This window comes from Trachurus japonicus, chromosome 7 (assembly GCF_045865225.1).
Source record: "Trachurus japonicus isolate A0001 chromosome 7, Traja_1.0".
In the NCBI taxonomy this organism is placed as follows: Eukaryota; Metazoa; Chordata; class Actinopteri; order Carangiformes; family Carangidae; genus Trachurus; species Trachurus japonicus.
The window spans coordinates 26,453,650-26,472,557 of NC_140913.1; the positions used below are offsets into that span (position 1 = coordinate 26,453,650).

At 42.7% G+C, this 18,908-nt stretch overlaps 1 protein-coding gene across 7 annotated transcripts in view; it reads right to left on the bottom strand.

Moving 5' to 3' along the window:
* The window catches only part of dlgap4a (discs, large (Drosophila) homolog-associated protein 4a), a 108,084-nt gene that overhangs the window by 83,421 nt on the left and 5,755 nt on the right, over window positions 1–18,908 (bottom strand). For 3 of the 7 annotated variants that reach the window (XM_085782514.1, XM_085782515.1, XM_085782512.1), the window contains exon 1: window positions 14,642–14,819. The exons of 1 other annotated variant lie outside the window; for it this stretch is intronic. The gene's annotated coding sequence lies outside the window, so the exon portion shown is untranslated. Of the gene's footprint in view, window positions 1–14,641; window positions 14,820–18,908 lie in introns of those variants that run through there. 3 more of the 7 variants (XM_085782519.1, XM_085782518.1, XM_085782516.1) reach the window with 1 other exon arrangement.

Genomic DNA, 18,908 nt, shown 5'->3' on the forward strand with positions numbered 1-18,908 from the left:
AACATACTTGAATATGAATCTTAGTTAAATCAACAGCACGAAATGCCACATAAGATGTGAGGCGGCCGAGGGAGCGGTGGCAGCAGACGGCATTGGGATGAGCGCAATCGGCACAGTAACAGTGATGTCGAGTGTGTGAGGTCACGCTGACCTCGCTGGGTTTGTGCACCAGCAGTCAGTGTGACTGGATGTTACTTCACAGGCAGCTGTGAAAGAGCTAATGATTGTGAAGCGTTTGTATTGTATCACAGCTGATCACCACCGGTACAACTTAAGTGCTCTGCTCTCAAACTAACGCTGTGCTTCATCTCTGACACGGCAGCTGATCGACGAACGCTCAACGTTGCAGTTAGGCGGTCACAATCATAACATTTTAGTTGATGATCTTTTTTTTTTCAAAATTTTTCCAGTTTATGGAGACAAAACATAACATAAACCAAACACACGCCAGGTACGTAGACAGGACAAAATCACACACAAAATAAAATGGGGGGGGGTACATGATACTCCAAAACAATGTCTGGGGAAACACAAAAACTCAACGAGAATACGATACTGGAAGGACCAAATCTAATTCAAATATCTCCTAATAACATCCCATTATCTACCAAGACCTCTATCAAAATCTTTCAGGAAACCGGCTGCTCTTTCCATGTTGAGGAGATCTAAGTATTCCTCAAGCCATACTTCCTTTGAAAAGCAGGCCGGCTTTCGCTCCTTCCAATTACAAAGGATCAACCTTTTGACTGTGAGGCAGCCCAGCGCCCATAGACGATTGATAATGGGTCAGGTTATTTTGTCAGGCTTACAGCCCAAAATGCATACCATGGGAGACAGGGTGAAGGTGACATCAAGGATCTCTGTCATAATTGCACGCATCTCCGACCATAGGGTTTGGACCGCTGGACATTCCCATAATAGTTGATGATCAATTGCCATTTAACGATTAAAATATCCTTTTCTGATCATTTTATGCTACTATTATAGTGTAAGCTTAAACATAGTTTAATCATATAGACATTAGGAAGAATAAGAGCCATTTATTGGCATTAAACATTGAAACGTGTAAATAAAAACTGCATTTCTGTTTGACTTTAAGCTTTGTAACTAAATCCATGATGCTAATGTCTATAGATGCTCATTGAAATGCGGTCGTCAAATATTAGAAATTAGGCGCCTCAAGATAAACAGTTTGCGGTGCTCTACTCATGTGTCAGCAGCATCATCCATAGCAGAAGAAGAAGGGGGCACAACATGATGATGTCATTATTAAAGAGATAGTTCAACATTTTGGCAAACTCCTCAAATACACAATCCAACAACTCCAAAACGCTCTGGTGGACAAGTTGTGACCTGCACATTCACCACACTATGAGATAATAACACAACGTTACAAGATGGAGTTGTTTTCGAGGTAAATGCAGAGACTGCTTGCTGAAAAACTGCCCCCGACGGGAACGTGTATCAGCGGTTTTGCATGAATTTACCTCTAAAACAACTCTGTCTCGTAACAATCCGTTATTATCTCATAGTGTGGTGAATGTGCAGGTCACAACTTGTCCACCAGAGCGTTTTGGAGTTGTTGGATTGTGTATTTGATGAGTTTGATGAAGGAAACCAAGAAACCCCATTAGCCTCCGTAGCGTAGCTCTGAGCAGCTAGCGGCTCTGCTCCGCCGCTCTAAAAACAGCTTGCACCAACAATTAAAGGTAACGAACCTACTCCTGAAACTATAGGGATTATGGCAATGGGCAAATTTGCCAAAATGTTGAACAATCCCTTTAAAAGAGGACCACAGTCAAACCTCAAACGGTGGAAGAGGATGAGGGTATGAATAGTGCTGTTAGTGCTAGTTTCATCCAGCTGTTTTTATACAGATGAATGGAAACGATTTTAACAATATTTACGGTCAGCTCAAATAATCACGATCAGGTGATTATGTAATATTTGTGACAGGCCTAGTGGCAGTGAAACTGCACTTGCCACATGTGTCATGACTCATGATCTATGACACTTTATCAATTACAACTTAAAGAAAACAAATCCAATATTCAAACTTCTACTCAGACGGAAATCAAGAGAGAGTTTGTTTTTTTGATTCTGCCAAGCCAAAACTTTATGTCGAGGTATGTATGAATGAATGAATGAATGAATGAATGAATGAATTTATTTATTTCGGTATATCAAGCTTATATAACCGAAAGGGTGTAGGTTGAAGCCAAAGCTTATATACCCCTACCCCTTTTACCTTAAAAAATTAAAATAAAATAAAATACTATATACACATTAATACAATAGGATCAGATCACAGACATTTGAAATTAATCAGTACACTTAAAGCAGAAGTAAGTGATCCGGTCGTTTTCGCTAATGCTGCGTTCCAGGCAGGCTTTTGAAATCGTAAATTACAGCTTCATGTCACAACTTACGACTTTGTAGCGTTTCAGGCAACCCACTCGTGTTTTTCCGACCTGTTTTACCGGTGAAAGTCACTATAACGGCCACTCGTAACTTCCGACCGGTGAACTCGTACCAGATCGAACTGGTACGACTTCACGGTCGGAAAAATACGAGTTTCCTTGAACGCACCATAACAGTCCTCGTCCCTACGTCGCCACATTCACGGCGTCCCTTGGCTGCACACACAGCCCTGCATGCCGTTCTCTCTCCTCATTGGATAAAAACTGTAGGATACGATAAATGTTTTCTCTTCGGCTCAGAGCAGAGCAGAGTGACTGACAGACCCGTGTTTCAGACCAAACACTCTATGTAAGTGATTGCTGTCGGAAGATATAACTATTTAAGACTTATATTAACACAAATATATCACTTACTTCTGCTTTAAATTTCTGATCACAACAAAATAAAGAATTGTACACAGCGCATAACCCAAAATAGTACAAAATCATTCAACTTAATTTTCCATACTGTAACGAGAAATTATGTTGTTCTTATAAAGTTTTTTAAAGCTGACTAGAGTACAGCATAATTTAATATTTTCAGGACAATTATTCCAGATGTTAACCCCTCTAACAGAAAGACAGTGATTTTTTACAGTAGTTCGAGTCTTTGGTTTCTCAAATAATAGTGGTCTTCTCAGGTTAGAACTGGAATCCTTCATTTTAAACATATTCTGGATATCTTGAGGAAGAAGTTTATTTTTTGCTTTGTACATGGTTTGTATTGTAATTAGGGCTGTTTTCGACTAAGGATTTTCATAGTCGAATCTGATTCGTCAGATTTTGCCATAGTCGACTGATTGTCGAACCTTTTTTTTTTTTTTCTTTTTTTAGATAGCAGCAAATTTGCGACTTTTTCCGTTTCAAACAAAAGAGCTAAAACACCCCAAAAATATGGTAGGTGTAAAACAAATACCTTTATTTATTTTCCACACTTTGGATGATTTTTAGTAGCCATTGTGAGCCAGGGTATGCGTTTATGTTACGTTGCCCTGGACAACGCTCCTTTTGCTCGGACTGTGAGTCATCCCTCATCCCTCAACGTGGTGAAGGATAGCGGTGGTCGTGGACACAGAGAAACCAGGTAAAACATGTAGTATCAAAACAAACTGAGGTCAGAAGGACTCGACAATCCGTACATTACGTTACTCAATCCTGTAACACACACAGTGCGACCGCGGCACCGGCAGAGAGACAGACAGGCTGCAGAGGGACGAGATCACAGCTGTGACTCCCGACACTTGTGGTGCGTTCAATACAACTCGGAAGTCGGAAAAAAACAAGTTCCTCTTCTGAAAAACTCTGACATGTCAAACTTTAGGATGTGTTAGGGACTAATTCATCTGTCTAACCATCAGAACTATTAACACATGAAACGGTAAACACAGCTGATCCATCGAAAAAAAAATCACAGCTGGAGTTAATTTATTTTCCGTGACTGAAAGCAGGTTCTTGAATGTAACTCGGTCAAAGTCAGATGTATCCTCACAATGTTTTGCTGTTCTGTTAGGTCATGCATGATAAATGTTGACAAAGTTAGACTGTCAGACTTCCTTGATTTTAAACTTTGGCCCCTCGTCTTTTTGCCACTCCGTGAGTGTTCTGCAGTGACTTCTTTGACGGTCCTACTGCTCACCTCCGCTCATTTGAAAAAAAAAAAAAAAAACCTCCGCTCATTTAATTGTGCAACTGCAGTGGGTGATTTATTAATACGTAGTAAGAAGCTAAGACTACCATTTAAACGCACACATCATTTTGAACTCTTTATTAACAGAAAGTAGGCAGATTTTGTATCAAAATAGTCTTTTTATAACGAAAAAAGATATTCTATGTAACAATTTATGCTCAGCAGCCGTGGGCACCCCCATATAGTCAGAATGGTAGGGTCTTGGTTAGATTCGACTACGAGGTTCATAGTCGAATCAGACCCCTCCGAATCGAATCGTCGAATCGTCGACTTTTGGAGGTCAGCCCTAATTGTAATGTAATCAACTAAGTCCCTGAATTTCAAAATGTTCAGGCAACTAAGTAGTGAGTTTGTTGGCTCACGGAGAGGTATCTCCTGAAGTCAGTATGAGTTCAGTGTTCATGTATTTTTTTTTGCAAACACAGACTTATTACTTGTTACATAAAAAAATGCACTCACAGCATATAATTATGCAGCTCGGCATCAGTCCTCGTCAGATGTGTTAATTAACTCTATTGACAGCTGCGACCCTGACGCTGGGATTTGTGCGTGAAATAATGCAGAGCCACTCGTGTCACAAGGTGAAAAGTCTCCTGGCGTGAAGGGTGAGTGAGTGGCGATGACTTCGAGTGGCCACGGCAAGTAGGCCCTGATAACGTCGTGTCCATATGGCGCTCAAGAGTCAGGGCTGTGACACAAGTACACCCGGAGGGGGAGGGGGGGGCAGAGGGGGGGTCAGGTCCTGGTTTGAGTGAATGCGGTCGGTGGCAGCAGCCAGAAGGCAAACGTCCAAAGGTGTTAATCTTCAGAGGGCTCAGATCTGCTCCCTGACTTCCTGTCAAGCCCTCTGTCTGTGCACGCCGACTGTCTTGGAGTGAAACAACACATGAAAATCCCTAAGCTATAAGACAGCCAATCGCTCGTCGTCGGCAAGTATGTGAAATTAACGATGACACAATTGATTTCAGATTGAATTAATGAGAGGGAATCTTGCTGCGGGCGGTTTGAGGTAGGAATCAATCTTTTCCCACCATGTGATGCAACAAGAACTTAATAATAAATAATTCCCAACAAAGTATTAATTTCTCCCTCCATCTCTCCTGCATGATTGTGTTGGTTTACATTACAACCGGGCACAAGAGCGTCTCTGCTGCTGTTCTCCAGAATATGAATGGAAAATTTATGCATTTGATTTGGACCTGCCGGAGGGAAGCAGGTTTCCAAAAGGCAAAATCACCAGCTTTCCTATATTTACACTGAAGTAATTAAAGCCAACTTTGTGATTCAAGGGTAGCGGATATTACAATGAAACACTGTGAGCTCTGTCCCTGTCCATAAAGTCTTTCTTTCTTTATATATATATATACACACACACACACACACACACAAGCACCACAGACACAATCACCAAGAACTGCCCCAGAAATTCAAGGGAAGGTTATAGAAATTCTCTTTGTAGTCACAAAACAAAATATCCCTGAGCTTTGAACATCACCCTGCATTATTTCCGCGGCATCCTCTTCGTCTTTGCCTCTCAGTAAAATGTTGGGCAGCTTTTCCATTAAGCCCGTTTCGCTTCTTGTCCATATCAATTAGTTTTATTTTGAATTTGATTGTAAACTACAAGCAGAACAAATGAGCCAAAATCTTCATCAATTGTTAACTCTCATTTCCATTTCATTTAAATTTGAAAAAAAAAAGTTATTCTGGATGCCGGATAAAAAAAAAATGGACGGTCGGTCATGAAAACACGGACGTGAACAAACAGCTGTTGCTCGGCTCTTCCCTGCTTTGGACACATGAGACATAATTAATCACCAGGGGACACAGACTCATTAATTGCTGTGTGCTGATTAATTGTCTCTTGTGAGCAATGTTCAGCTTAACATGCAAATTTGTGTCACAGGATCCATTCAGCGACGCAGCCCAGGCAGGGACTTATTGTAAAATGACACATGCAGGGAGATAACAAGAAGCTTGTCAGGGTCCCTCTGTAAAACAGTTGTTTCTATTTTGAGCTCCTTTTTACGAGAAGTGGAAAATGTGAGATGTTACAACTTGAATTTGATGAATACTAAGAGAGAGGGCCGAAATGTAACAAGGAAAGGAGAAAAAAAAAGAAACTGTTTATCATTCGATTTGCTTTGTCCTTGGTATTTTTGCTGCATTAAACAAAACTGCAGAAGAGACTGGAGAGGAGAGGAGAGGAGAGGAAAGGAAAGGAAAGAAGTGACAAAATGTTGAAAGAGAGGAAATGATGGGTAGGAGATTAAATGACAGAAGAAAAGGAAAGGAGACTAAGTGAAAAGACGAGGAGGCAAGAAGAAGAGCTATAAGGAGAAGAGAGGTGAAAGGAGACGAAAAGAAAGAAGAGAGAAGAGGAGAGAGAATGAAAATGGAAGGAGAGGACGGCAGCTTGTTGGACAGGGTGACCCGATGGCAGGAAAGGTCACTGACTCAGCAGCACAGAGCAGCATCTGTGAAGGCAGAGTTTAATCACCTCCAACCACTTCATCAGCTCCCGCACGAGATGGACCGAGAGCGCCGTCGCCAAGGTCACGAAATCGCTTTTTGTTGAGGACATACAGTATAGCGCGAGATGATGATGATGAGCCGCTCGCTCTCCTTATAGATGAGATCACAGCAGCAGCGTCCCGTCCTCTATATCCACTAATTTGAGAGGAGGACGATGAGACAATAGCTGAGCAGATGGAGCACTAAGACACTTCACTGATTGTAAAGAGGAAGTGTACACACGTTGAGAGCGGCATCATGCTTCTGCCTCAACCGAGGATGTCACTGTGTGGTCTCGGTGCCATGCAGAGACGAGCACATGAAATGATTCAAGCACTGTGTGTTTTATCCCAGTCACATTAAACCTCTCTTACTTTTCCCCCTGCGATCCATCACATTTGCTTTGAGCCTATGTCAGCCATTCATTAGTGGAGCTGCAATGATTCGCTGATTAAGCAATTGGTCAATTGGAAGAAAATTAATTGGCAATTATTTTGAAAATCGATTGATCGTGTCATTCATTGAAGCAGATTTTTTTATTATTATTTTTTTTTATGTATGCCTCCAGGTTCTTTAAAGCGTTTCTCTTAGTTTTCTACCTCACTTATGTTTTGGTAAATGTAGGGGTGGGCGATATGGCAAAAATATCATATCACGATTTTTAAAAAATAAAATAACGATCTCAATTTTGTCACGATCTTCAATCGAAAATTGAAAAACAGACAATTTAGGTCAAAGGGCCTTTCTGTACAGATTTTAATGGGCTCTATGCACAGCTCCACTACTTCCTGAACTTCAGGCAGCTCCTTTATTTCCTGTCTTACAATATTGGACAAACTGATTAATCCAGGTGTGTCTGACCATTGTGACTACTCAGACACACTGGGATTAATCAGTTTGTCCAATAATGTAAAACAGGAAATAAAGGAACTGCCTTCAATTCAGGAAGTAGTGGAGCTGTGTATAGAGCCCATTTAAATAGTTGCAGTTGCATGTGCAAGTAAACATACTCTGATAAAATGCACGATCTCTGCACTTTGGCAGATCGTCTACATGTTTTAATCCTTCACGATCTAATATCGTCATATCGCCCGCCCACCCCTAGGTAAATGTAATATTTGTGGGTTGCTCTGAGAGTTTTGGACACCAACCCCCCCTACCCCGTCTCCTTTCTGACGTCGGATAGCAGCGGCCTGTCTGTGAACATTTCTGTAAATTTCTGAAAACAACAATCTGACATTCAAGCCCGCTTCACGCCGCGAGCAGCCAGCTGTGCAGACAGAGGTGAGAATGGGGCCAGAGGTTTGAACTTCTCCCTCCAGCTCGCTGTTTTCACTGGTTAGTCATGTGGCACTTTCTGATGTGACCTTATGGACACACATATTTTGTGATGTTTTACAGACCAAAACCATTGAGAAAATAACTGGTGGATTACTCAATAATTAAAATAATTAGTTTTTAGTTGCAGCCCTATTCGTTTTCTATACCTGTTCTCATTGTCCAGGAAAGATTCATTCACAAAAATGTTACCAGAGTTAAAAGGAAAAAATCTCAGCAAAGAAATTTAGCAGTGACAGTGTTTAAAGACCTGTAACAATTATGATTTATTACTATTACTTAGGAATAGTTGAAAAAATTATGAAATCTAAACAATTACTCAGTTAACAGACGAGCTGTGCTGCTCATGGCTATGTCTAAATCCCACACGTTCATATGAATTCAAATACTAAGGGGTTATGATTTCAGGTCAAATGAGTGTTTTCCAGTTTGTGGTGAAATCAGGAGAATTGAAAATCAGTGAATGCTACAAATCTGTACATACATGTCATAGTGTATGTGCTTATTCGTGGACGTTGAAGCCTTTTGTCTTGTTTTTTATCTTTCAAGCTGCAAATCACTGCACGCATCCACGGTGATGACAGACTAACAGGAACAGGAGCTTTTATACTGCGGCAGACATAATAACATAGGAAATTCAGCAATCCAGCAATCCATACTGACTTTGTTATAGCGCTACATCATTCAATATAACACAGCGTGACGAGTGACATGAAAGGCTGGTGAATCTGCTATATAGTAATTACCTTGTTGTATTTGTCAGCTGACCTTACACCCACCACATTCAGCTGATATGGAAGAGAAACTGGCAGAGGAAAGGCAGCAAGTTAATAAAACAGACAGAGGATGAAAGAGCACAAAAACAAGAACAGTAGACTAAGAGGAGAGAACTGGGCTTTACAGACTATTGTCCACGTTCATTGAAATACCAATTAAGCCGATACCTTGTGACATTTCTGCTCTTTTCTCTTCTCATGATACAGCTAATGCGCCCCAGCATGGGCAGTCATACTGCAGGAGGCTTTATAATGCTGAAGCTCCAACACAGTAGGTGAGACACACAGGATTTTAACACCCCTGCTCTCTCTGCTGCCATTTTTAAAACATTCAACTCATGCTCATAGCATTCGCAGGTTCTAGGCTCGGTGGAAGACATATTCAGATGATCCGAGGTGAAATTAGCAACACAATAGAGAAAAATGGATCTTTTAATATAAAGACACCTTGTTCAAAACATGTGCTCTCATTTTTAAGGTCAGCTCTCTGTTGTCCAAGCTACAGCTCGACTGTTGTGGTTCTTCGTGGTCTCGTAGCATCCGTTATAGTTCAATTAGGTTCATTATGTCTCTGTCAGATGATCACTGTATTGTATTCTTTCAATCAGACATACAGGAAAAATTGTGTAATTACCTTGACATGTTTCGACTAGCTACCGCAGTCTTCTTCAGGAGTCTTCTTTGGAAAAAATAATTGGATTATGTTGGAAAACGTTGGATCAAGGAGGCCATCGAGATCAGAAAGCAGGCAGGGACGATCAACAGGGACGAGGGGCCTATGCTCACACACCTGGGACTCTCTCCTCCAGCGAACATCTGGCAGCAGTGGGCGTGATCGGCCAGGAAAATTTGAAAAAACTGCCGAGCTGGTCACACCTACGCTGAACATCAGCTGATAAGATAGATCACAGCAACATCAGGTGAGATGTCTGCAGCAGCTAGTCAAAACATGTCGAGGTAATTACACAATTTTTCCCACATGTCCGTCTAAAAGAATATAATACAGTGACCATCAGTTATTCATTAATGGCTCAGGACCAAAAGGCAGACAGACAGACAAGTGACCAGCTGGTTAATAAAGAGGAACATTTAAAGCAGAAGTAAGCGATATTTTTGTGTTAATATAAGTCTTAAATAATTATATCTTCCGACGGCAATCACTTACATAGAGTGTTTGGACCGAAACACGGGTCTGTCAGTCACTCTGCTCAGCTCTGAGCCGAGGAGAAAACTTTTCTCGTATCCTACAAGTTTTATCCAATGAGGAGAGAGAACGGCATGAAGGGCTGTGTGTGCAGCCAAGGGATGCGCCTGAATGTGGTGACGTAGGGACGAGGACCAATAGATCCATGACGAGGGCGGGGCCTGCTAACTCCGTCGGCTGACAAGAAGTTATGGTGCGTTCAAGGCAACCCGTAACTCGTGTTTTTCCGACCTGTGAAGTGGTACCAGTTCGATCTGGTACGAGTTCACGGGTCGGAAGTTACGAGTGGCCGTTATAGTGACTTTCACAGGTAAAACAGGTCGTAAAAACACGAGTGGGTTGCCTGGAACGCTACAAAGTCGTAAGTTGTGACTTGAAGCTGTAATTTACGGTTTCAAAAGCCTGCCTGGAACGCAGCATTAGCCAAAACGACCGGATCGCTTACTTCTGCTTTAACTGTTCTCCATTCTCCAGCTGGTCAAAGACATACCAGTGATGTTGATAGGTTTTCAATGTAGTGAGTCGCCGGGACCCACAGGTGGTGAATGGAGTGGGTCCCTGAGAAATTCAATGGGTCCCCAATTTAAAAAAAACAACAAAAAAACGGGATCTCATCGGAAGCAGGATGTATAGCAGACGCCATGTGAGCATAACAAAATTGCGACTGCCATTCAAAGTATTTTTCATTACCGCCACCAGAGTAGCCTGTTTTATTTATTTCATTACAGCACATCCCCTAAACTATGAAGTTCGTATCTTTGATTGTTGAGATGAAATCCGCGGTGACTGGCTAGTTGTTTTGGTAGCGGCTAAACTAGCATGTCGCGATACTGTGTACAGGGGTTCACATCTGCGCTGAGTAGATACGCAGAGGGTTGAAACAGCGCTCGTCTGGTCTGCGGACAACAAGGTTTCTTTTGCTAGTTACTGTGATTTTAAACACGGGATGTTGTTCACATTTGATGGGAAAAATGAGGATGCATGGATAGTGAGTTTACTCCAGATTTTAAAGCAGAAGTAAGCGATCCGGTCGTTTTGGCTAATGCTGCGTTCCAGGCAGGCTTTTGAAACCGTAAATTACAGCTTCAAGTCACGACTTACGACTTTGTAGCGTTCCAGGCAACCCACTCGTGTTTTTCCGACCTGTTTTACCTGTGAAAGTCACTATAACGGCCACTCGTAACTTCTGACCCGTGAACTCGTACCAGATCGAACTGGTACGACTTCACAGGTCGGAAAAACACGAGTTACGGGCTGCCTTGAACGCACCATAACGTCTTGTCAGCCGATGGAGTTAGCAGCCCCCGCCCTCGTCATGGATCTATTGGTCCTCGTCCCTACGTCACACAGCCCTTCATGCCGTTCTCTCTCCTCATTGGATAAAACTTGTAGGATACGAGAAAAGTTTTCTCCTCGGCTCAGAGCAGAGCAGAGTGACTGACAGACCCGTGTTTCGGTCCAAACACTCTATGTAAGTGATTGCTGTGGGAAGATATAACTATTTAAGACTTATATTAACTCATTGAGTGCCAACCACGTAATTTCTCGTTTTTCGTTCCCATGCGTTGAGTGCCAAAAACGAAATTTTTCGTTTTTTGCTTTTTTTTTAAATTATGAAAATAGACACTTTAATACACATTATATGTAAATTTGGGGACTCTACGACGAGGAGAACTGAAATAGATGACGATCAAAGTCACATGACAGCTCATGATCAGGAAGTTTTTATCATAACTCAGCTTCTGCAAACGGAGGTCTGCATGCAGATGCAGCAGCTGCTCTGCTCTCACCCGCGAGGCTGCAGCAGCTGGGAGCTGAACCAGGAAGCTCTCAGCCCACTGTCCCGCCCGGTCTTCATCTGGAGCAACACCGTGTCCTCCCCAAAGTCCTCCCGCGGTAAAATCTGATGGTCTCTGGACCAAAGCAGACCGGCACCACCGACCCGTACCACAGACGGACCACGACCACCGGCGGGACCGGTGTTCGCGAGCCGCTGTGGCCGGCAGAGCCTCACGTTCCGCGGCGAGAGGCTGTGACACGGCACGGTGCGTCTGTGTTATTGCTGTTTAGTGGCGCCCCCCCCCGCCCCCGATGGTGGTTTTGTGAATAGAACAACAATTGTTGTGTATATTTATCTTATACGAGCCCTTTGATCCAGAAATGCGAGTGTCTGAAGAGCGACAGACACAAACAGCGCACCTTTCATAAAAGACGCTCTATCTCCTTTTCTAGAAAAAAAGGAGGGATTTTGGTGAAACCCAGCCATGTTTAGCTTGACTTTTCTCAGGAACGGAGGCACGTAGAAACAAACGGTTTGTGGCCATTTGAAGGATAAAGTTAAACCTTTCAAATGAGCTACAGTATGTGTTGGTGGCAATAATATAGAATACACTATGGCTCTAAAATAAAAAGTCAAATATGGTCTAATTTGCCGGTACACTTGACTAAAACTTTGGAAAGGAGCGCGGCACTCAATGAGTTAACACAAAAATATCACTTACTTCTGCTTTAATGCGTCAGGGACACAGGACGCGTACCTAGCAACATCACTGCATACCTCGCTGAAGAATGATACTGCTGTTGACGAACCTTCATATTAACTGTTAACAAGTCAGTTTTGACAAATACAATGAGTTTGACGAATATAATGAACTCTTGAAATCAGCTTGGAGGTCAATTATTAAATGTTTAGATGGAGCTCATGAATGCTGGAGACAGTGTTACATAAAAGCATTCAAGTACAAGTGACTCAAAGTCATACCTCAGAGGATTTGAGTGAGTGCACTTACAAGTTACAAGTGAAACTGCAAAACAGCTTTTCAAAAGATTCACTCCAACAACGACATCCTTTTCAGACGATGTCATCAGCTTAATCTATTCAATATGATTGTTTGCGCAGCACTGTTGGCTTATTGCAGGATCCCACAGGGTTTGTGGCGTGAAGAGACTTTTTAATACTCTGTGTCCTTTGACGTCACACCGATGTGTGTGATACTGTACAACACTATCTTGTCTAATCACTCCCTGCAGTAGCCTGACTAAGCCAGTTTTTTTTTTTTTTTTTTAAACACCCACCATCCTGGACCAGAGCCAGCTGGGTTTCTTTCAAACTAACTATCTGGTACGCTATCATCATGGCTGTTGGCTCCCTGGCAGCAGATATGACATTGACACCTAAGTGAGAGCCCACCGGTGCCGCCGTCCACCACCAAAACCAACAGAGCTGTTGTACGCTGAGCCGCTCCTGGATCTGTTTGTGCTGCTCACTAACTCAGTTTGTATGCTTTTAATTCTCCTGCTGTTTATTAGAGGAGCAAACAAGCCTGCTGCACTCATTTAAAGAGACTGTGGAGGTTCAGAAAACAGAGAGGGGAGGTGGAGTGGTGCTGATGGTGGTGGGAGGGGGGTACCATTCAGCTTAAACTGTAATATTGTGATGTGTAAACCTCTCAGGCTGCCCAAGCACTGACATCCTTCAGTGTGCCATCCGCAGATTTGTGGTCCCATTGAGCCGGTGCATGAATTATTAATCAGGCGTCTACTAACAAAATGGGCTTTTAATTGTAGGGGCTCCTGTTCAGTTCGACAACAACAACTGAAACACAGGCCTTGATACAAACTGACTATCGATCAGTTTACCCCCCCCACCCACCTCCTCCAATGGATGCAGCCTCATCTTCAGCGTCACAACAAGAGGAGTGACGACTTATACCCACACAGAGCAGCTCCTACATCCAGAGGACAAGGGTCCCCAGAAATAGGCTTTTCACCTTTAACTAACGAAAAAACTTTGATATTTTCTAAAGCAGACAGAGTGAGAGAGAAAGAAAGAGAGAGATGAAACTTCAAAGGGAGGGAGGATAAGAAGAGGAGCCATGCTGCTGTGATTTTGCTGTAGTCTGAGATTTTAGACTCATCAAAAGCAAGAGGAAAAAAAAGCCCTTCGACCAACAAGTAAATGGTAATTTAGTGCTGATTAATTCAAAATCTGCACCAAGTTAAAAGCCAACAGAGATTCACCTAACTGTTCTCAAAAGAGATGTGTTCTTTTTTTTCCTCCTCTCCAAACTCTGAATCTAGCTCTTTTAACCCTTTACAAGACAGGTGAGGTTTGATAACTTTGTCATAAACAGACCATGGACAGACACTATGGGTATAAATATTATTTCTATGAGATGAACCATTTTAAACGTCTCATATTCCAAGTAGCCTACTTGCCATTTGCCACGGTAAAAACTGACTCTGGGCTTTAGCAGTCTGGAGACAGCTCTGGTCCAGGCATCCTGAGATGAACCACCACAGTCAAATTTAAGCTTGAAACACACACACACACACACACACACACACACACACACACACACACACACACACACACACACCAGGCTGTTGACATGACATTTACAAGTAGCACATCGGGATTTTGCAGCTCCAGTCACACTCATGAGGTCGACAGCCAGGTGAAGAACGACACATTCAAAACAAGTCAAATCGCCCAATTTCAACTCAAGAGAGAAGAGAGAGGGGGGGAGAGGGGGAGAGGAGGAGAGGAGGGGGGGTTGACGATGCAACAATGCAGCCTGATGAGCTCCGACCGAGCCGTCAGTTTCCTGACTGAAACCCGCAACGCCCGATGGTAAAAACCTGCCCGTGTCAACAAGCTTACCTTTTTCATTTTATTGTAAGCAGCTGCGGATGGGTGTCGGTCACACAGGAATAGTTATCCAGCTCTTACATGTCGGCCGTAGTCACCCGGCTCTTCATCTGTCGGGAAGGTAAACAAGACGGTCCTATAACATTGCTAGAAATGTAATTGTCTCTGTCTCTTTTCTTCTTCTTTTTTTTATCCTTTAGATGTATGGCACAATCTCGCCGCGGTCATCGCTCGTCTCTCTCTGTCTCTCTGTCTCTCTCTGTCTGTCTTGTCCTTCCTTCCTCCCCACAGTGCAGCGGTCTTCTGATAGCAGCTCACCGGTTTACACGGGGATCCATCACGGCAGGGAAAACGCAGTTTGGAGGCTGCCGGTGATGCAGCAGCAGCAGCAGCAGCAGCAGCGTTTGGTCCGTCGAGACGCGGGATGAGAGAGGTGGTGGTGGGAGGGGTGGGGGGGTTGGGGGTGGGGGCATCCGAGGGCCCACGACAAAACACTCAGCTGAGAAAAATGAACTCATCGGACCCGAAATCACGGTCTCATGAGCAAACGGTGGTTGATGATGAATCATTATGCGCACACAGAGGCAACATGAGTGCGTGCGTTTTCTGATTTCGCGTGTTTTCTCTCAGGAGTGATGCTCTTTGATGATTAATTCGAGAGAGGAGGGATTGAGAAGGGGGGAATTCATTGAATGAAAGGTTTGACGTCGTTGCTCCCTAATTTGAATTTTCAGACAATTGGTCCGAGTCAGACAAAACTGAAACCAGCTGTTCATCTGGCGACACTGACTGAAGTTCATCCATGGACTCGTTGTATAGTCACTGTAGTTACTGTCCCTATCTTATCAATGATTAATTAATGTGCTGATCATTTTCTCCATTAATCGAATTTAACCCTATCATGTGATCCCAGAGACCAAACCCCACACATATCTAAACGTCTTATCTTCTTCAACAACTAAACAAAATGCTCCACTTGCTAATTCTGTTCTCCTGTTTGGCATTCACAATAAAGTGACCTTGAACCTCGACCTTTATCCTTAAAGGGATATTCACCCATAATCGATAACTTACCAATTTTCTACTCACCCTCATGCCAAGGAAGAGTGACGCTTTTGGAGTTCCACTGGGGGTCCGGCTGGCAACAGATTTTCATATAATAGCGGCAGATTGTGCTCACTTTTGGATCGTTCAAATTAAAACACACACTATGAAACATCCAGATACCTCCATACTGCTCGTTCGTACTGACCCAAGTGTCCTGAGGCCGCCACATGAAAAAGTTGTTCCGAAAAAAATTATTTGATTTCTGTTTTTAGCCTTGTTGTAGCAGTAGCTCCCAGTGGCTCTGTTGATGTTTGTGCACATGCGCGAGATTTGCTGCGAGATGTTCTTCCGTACTCTACATCATACATCCAATGGTTTACAACGACGAACAAACATCTCGTAGCAAATCTCCAGACGAGCAGTATGGAGGTAATAGGATGTTTAATAGTGTGTGTTTTGGACGATTCAAAAGTGAGCACAATCTGCCACTATTATATGAAAATCTGTTGCCTGCCGGACCCCCCCCCCCCCGGAACTCCAAAAGCGTTTTGATAAAAAAGTTCTCCAAACCCTTCCTTGGCATGATGGTGAGTAGACAATTGGTGAATAATCGATTTTGGGTGAAGTATCCCTTTAATAATCAAATCACCTCTGAGTCCGAGTGAGTGATTGTGCCAAATCCAAACACATTTCCACAAGGTGGTCTCCAGATCTCACATTCAAGAGCCCAACTGGGATTTTTTACGAGGTCACCATGAACTCAACCTTTAACCTTTGACCTGACAAAATCGAATCAGTTCATCCATGCGTCCCGGTGAACGTCTGTTGCAAATATTATAAAGACGTTCCGTCACAGCCTTACCGAGCTATCACGTCCGCAAGAACAGGAAGAACAGACAACCTGATGACAATACGCCTGCAGCTCCGACTGTCCCCGGCACAGAAGCATAAAAATACAGAGGTCGTGACCTCAGCTTCACTGACCTCAAGAACCTTCGTCCTGTCTCACCACATCCCAGACAAAATCACCACGATGCTGTCACGGATGACGTCAGACTTTATGGAGCTATGGCTAGTCATGTCTTTTGTTTTTTTTGTCAAAGCGAATGGACATTTGGACACACAAATACTCCGCCACACACACACACAGGTCTGTATAACTATATGAATATCACTAATCTCCCGTTTGAAATCAAACTGACAATACAAGACAATCTGTCCTCTCCAGAATAATGCCCAGTAGCACAAGCATTAAGGATGGCTGATTGGATAAGACCATGACTAATGACTCTGCATCTGATCCAAGGGTGGATATCAAAAGGGGCACAGAGCGGCAGCCAATGGTTGTGTTATACAAGCTGAATACTTTTTTTTTTTTTTTTGTTCAGCTTGTCCTTTTTCCATAGGACTGGTGCTAAGTTGCCTGACAGTAATCTCCTCATATAGGCTATTGTCTCCCAACAAGACAGGTAATTAGTTCTGCCATAGTGGACTGTGACTCCACCTGCATGCTGAAATTCCACTTGTCTTCATTTGGCTTCGGTGATACAATAGCAGCCCCTTGGTCCACACAGGATGAAGTTGTTATTAGGAAACATCCATTTTGTCTTGTCACACCCTGCAAAAAGCTGGATGTGGGTCAGTAACACGTGCACCTCCGGGCTGCATACTGTGCAATCTAATCTTACCTAATCTGTAATTTCTATATTCATTTCATTCAAATAGTTAAACACTTCTTTATCTGTTTTCCTAGCTCTCGGCCTCTCTCTGTGTTTTGCCGTATGTGCCTTATCTTATCTCTTCTTACTGAGCTCTAGAGTGACTGGAAGATATTGCTGCAATAGGTATTGTATAATAAGTTGCAGGAGCAGCTCAAATATTTTATTTTATTTTGATACTAAAATGACTTGTGAGGGGAAAAAAGCAGTCAAATGATGTTTTCCTTTGAATTTTAACTCAGTGTGAAGATACAGATCTTTTTTTGTAAGAAAATACTAAAAAAAAAAAAGAGTTAAATACTTTTTAACAGCTTTAACGTGGCACATTATTTTCCTTTGCTCTTAAGCTTTCCCTGAACTGCTCATGAGATAAGCAGACCATGTCTAATTAGCTTAGCATCAACAGCCTGTATAAGTCAAGATGGATCTAGTCAGGTAAATGGAAAAACAACGCAAAATAAGAATTGCTCTCATAGTTCTTTTATTATTGGTAGTGTAGGCCTACTTCACTGCGTGTGGTCCCATTATATTAACTCTGAAAATATATAACAGACACAAGTTAATTTTCAGCACTACAGAATCGTGACACGTTGGCAGAGAGTGAAAATAGTGGGATAGTTTTGCTTTGTCTCTGGCCTCCCTGTGTGTACTCAGGCCAGTGAGTGGTGTATGATGATATATAGTGAGTGTTTTGGAGGAGGGAGAAAGCTGTTTTCACCGTCAACTGCCAAGCACTGTTGTGAGCTTCATCAGTCCTTTCTGTCATTGACAATCTGTTTTATGTAACAATTCCCGTAATCAGTGCTCATTCCAGGACTAGCAAACTGTTCCTCCGATTACTCAGAGAGCATTACTGCCAGGTGTGTGTGTGTGTGTGATGATGCCACGATCCATATTAGTGATGCTGACAGCTGCTTGAGATAGCCATTTGGGATCTGGGATTGTTTTTTTTTTAGATTTAAATCATACTGTGCTGGTTGCCTTGACAAAAATAAAGATGGGTGCAGAAGTCATGACAAGTCTATAGGTATGAAGTTTACTAAGAGTGTACAGCCTGTGATCATTATGGTGATGCATCGCTAAACATATGCTAAGATGCTCACAATGCCAACATGTGGATGTTCAGCAGGTATATAGCGTGTTAGCATGCTTCCAAGTGCTAATTAGCACTTGACACAAAGTTCAGCTGAGACGGCACACTTTGAATAATAATTAATGAGATGTCCTATGTGTGCTTCCTCATTGTCAGACTATATGAAATGGTCTCAGGGTTCAGTAATTAAGAGTTCAACAGCAAAACATCAAAATTTATGACTGAAAGCAGCCCGGGGACAGAAAAGAAAATGCTCTTCCTCTTTCATATTGTTACTTAAAGGAATAGTTCAACATTTTGGCAAATTGGCGGTTTGGGGTTGTTGGATTGTGTATTTGATGAGTTTGATGAGGGAAACCAAGAAATCCCATTAGCCTCCATAGCGTAGCTCTGAGCAGCTCACAGCTCTGAGCAGCTCACA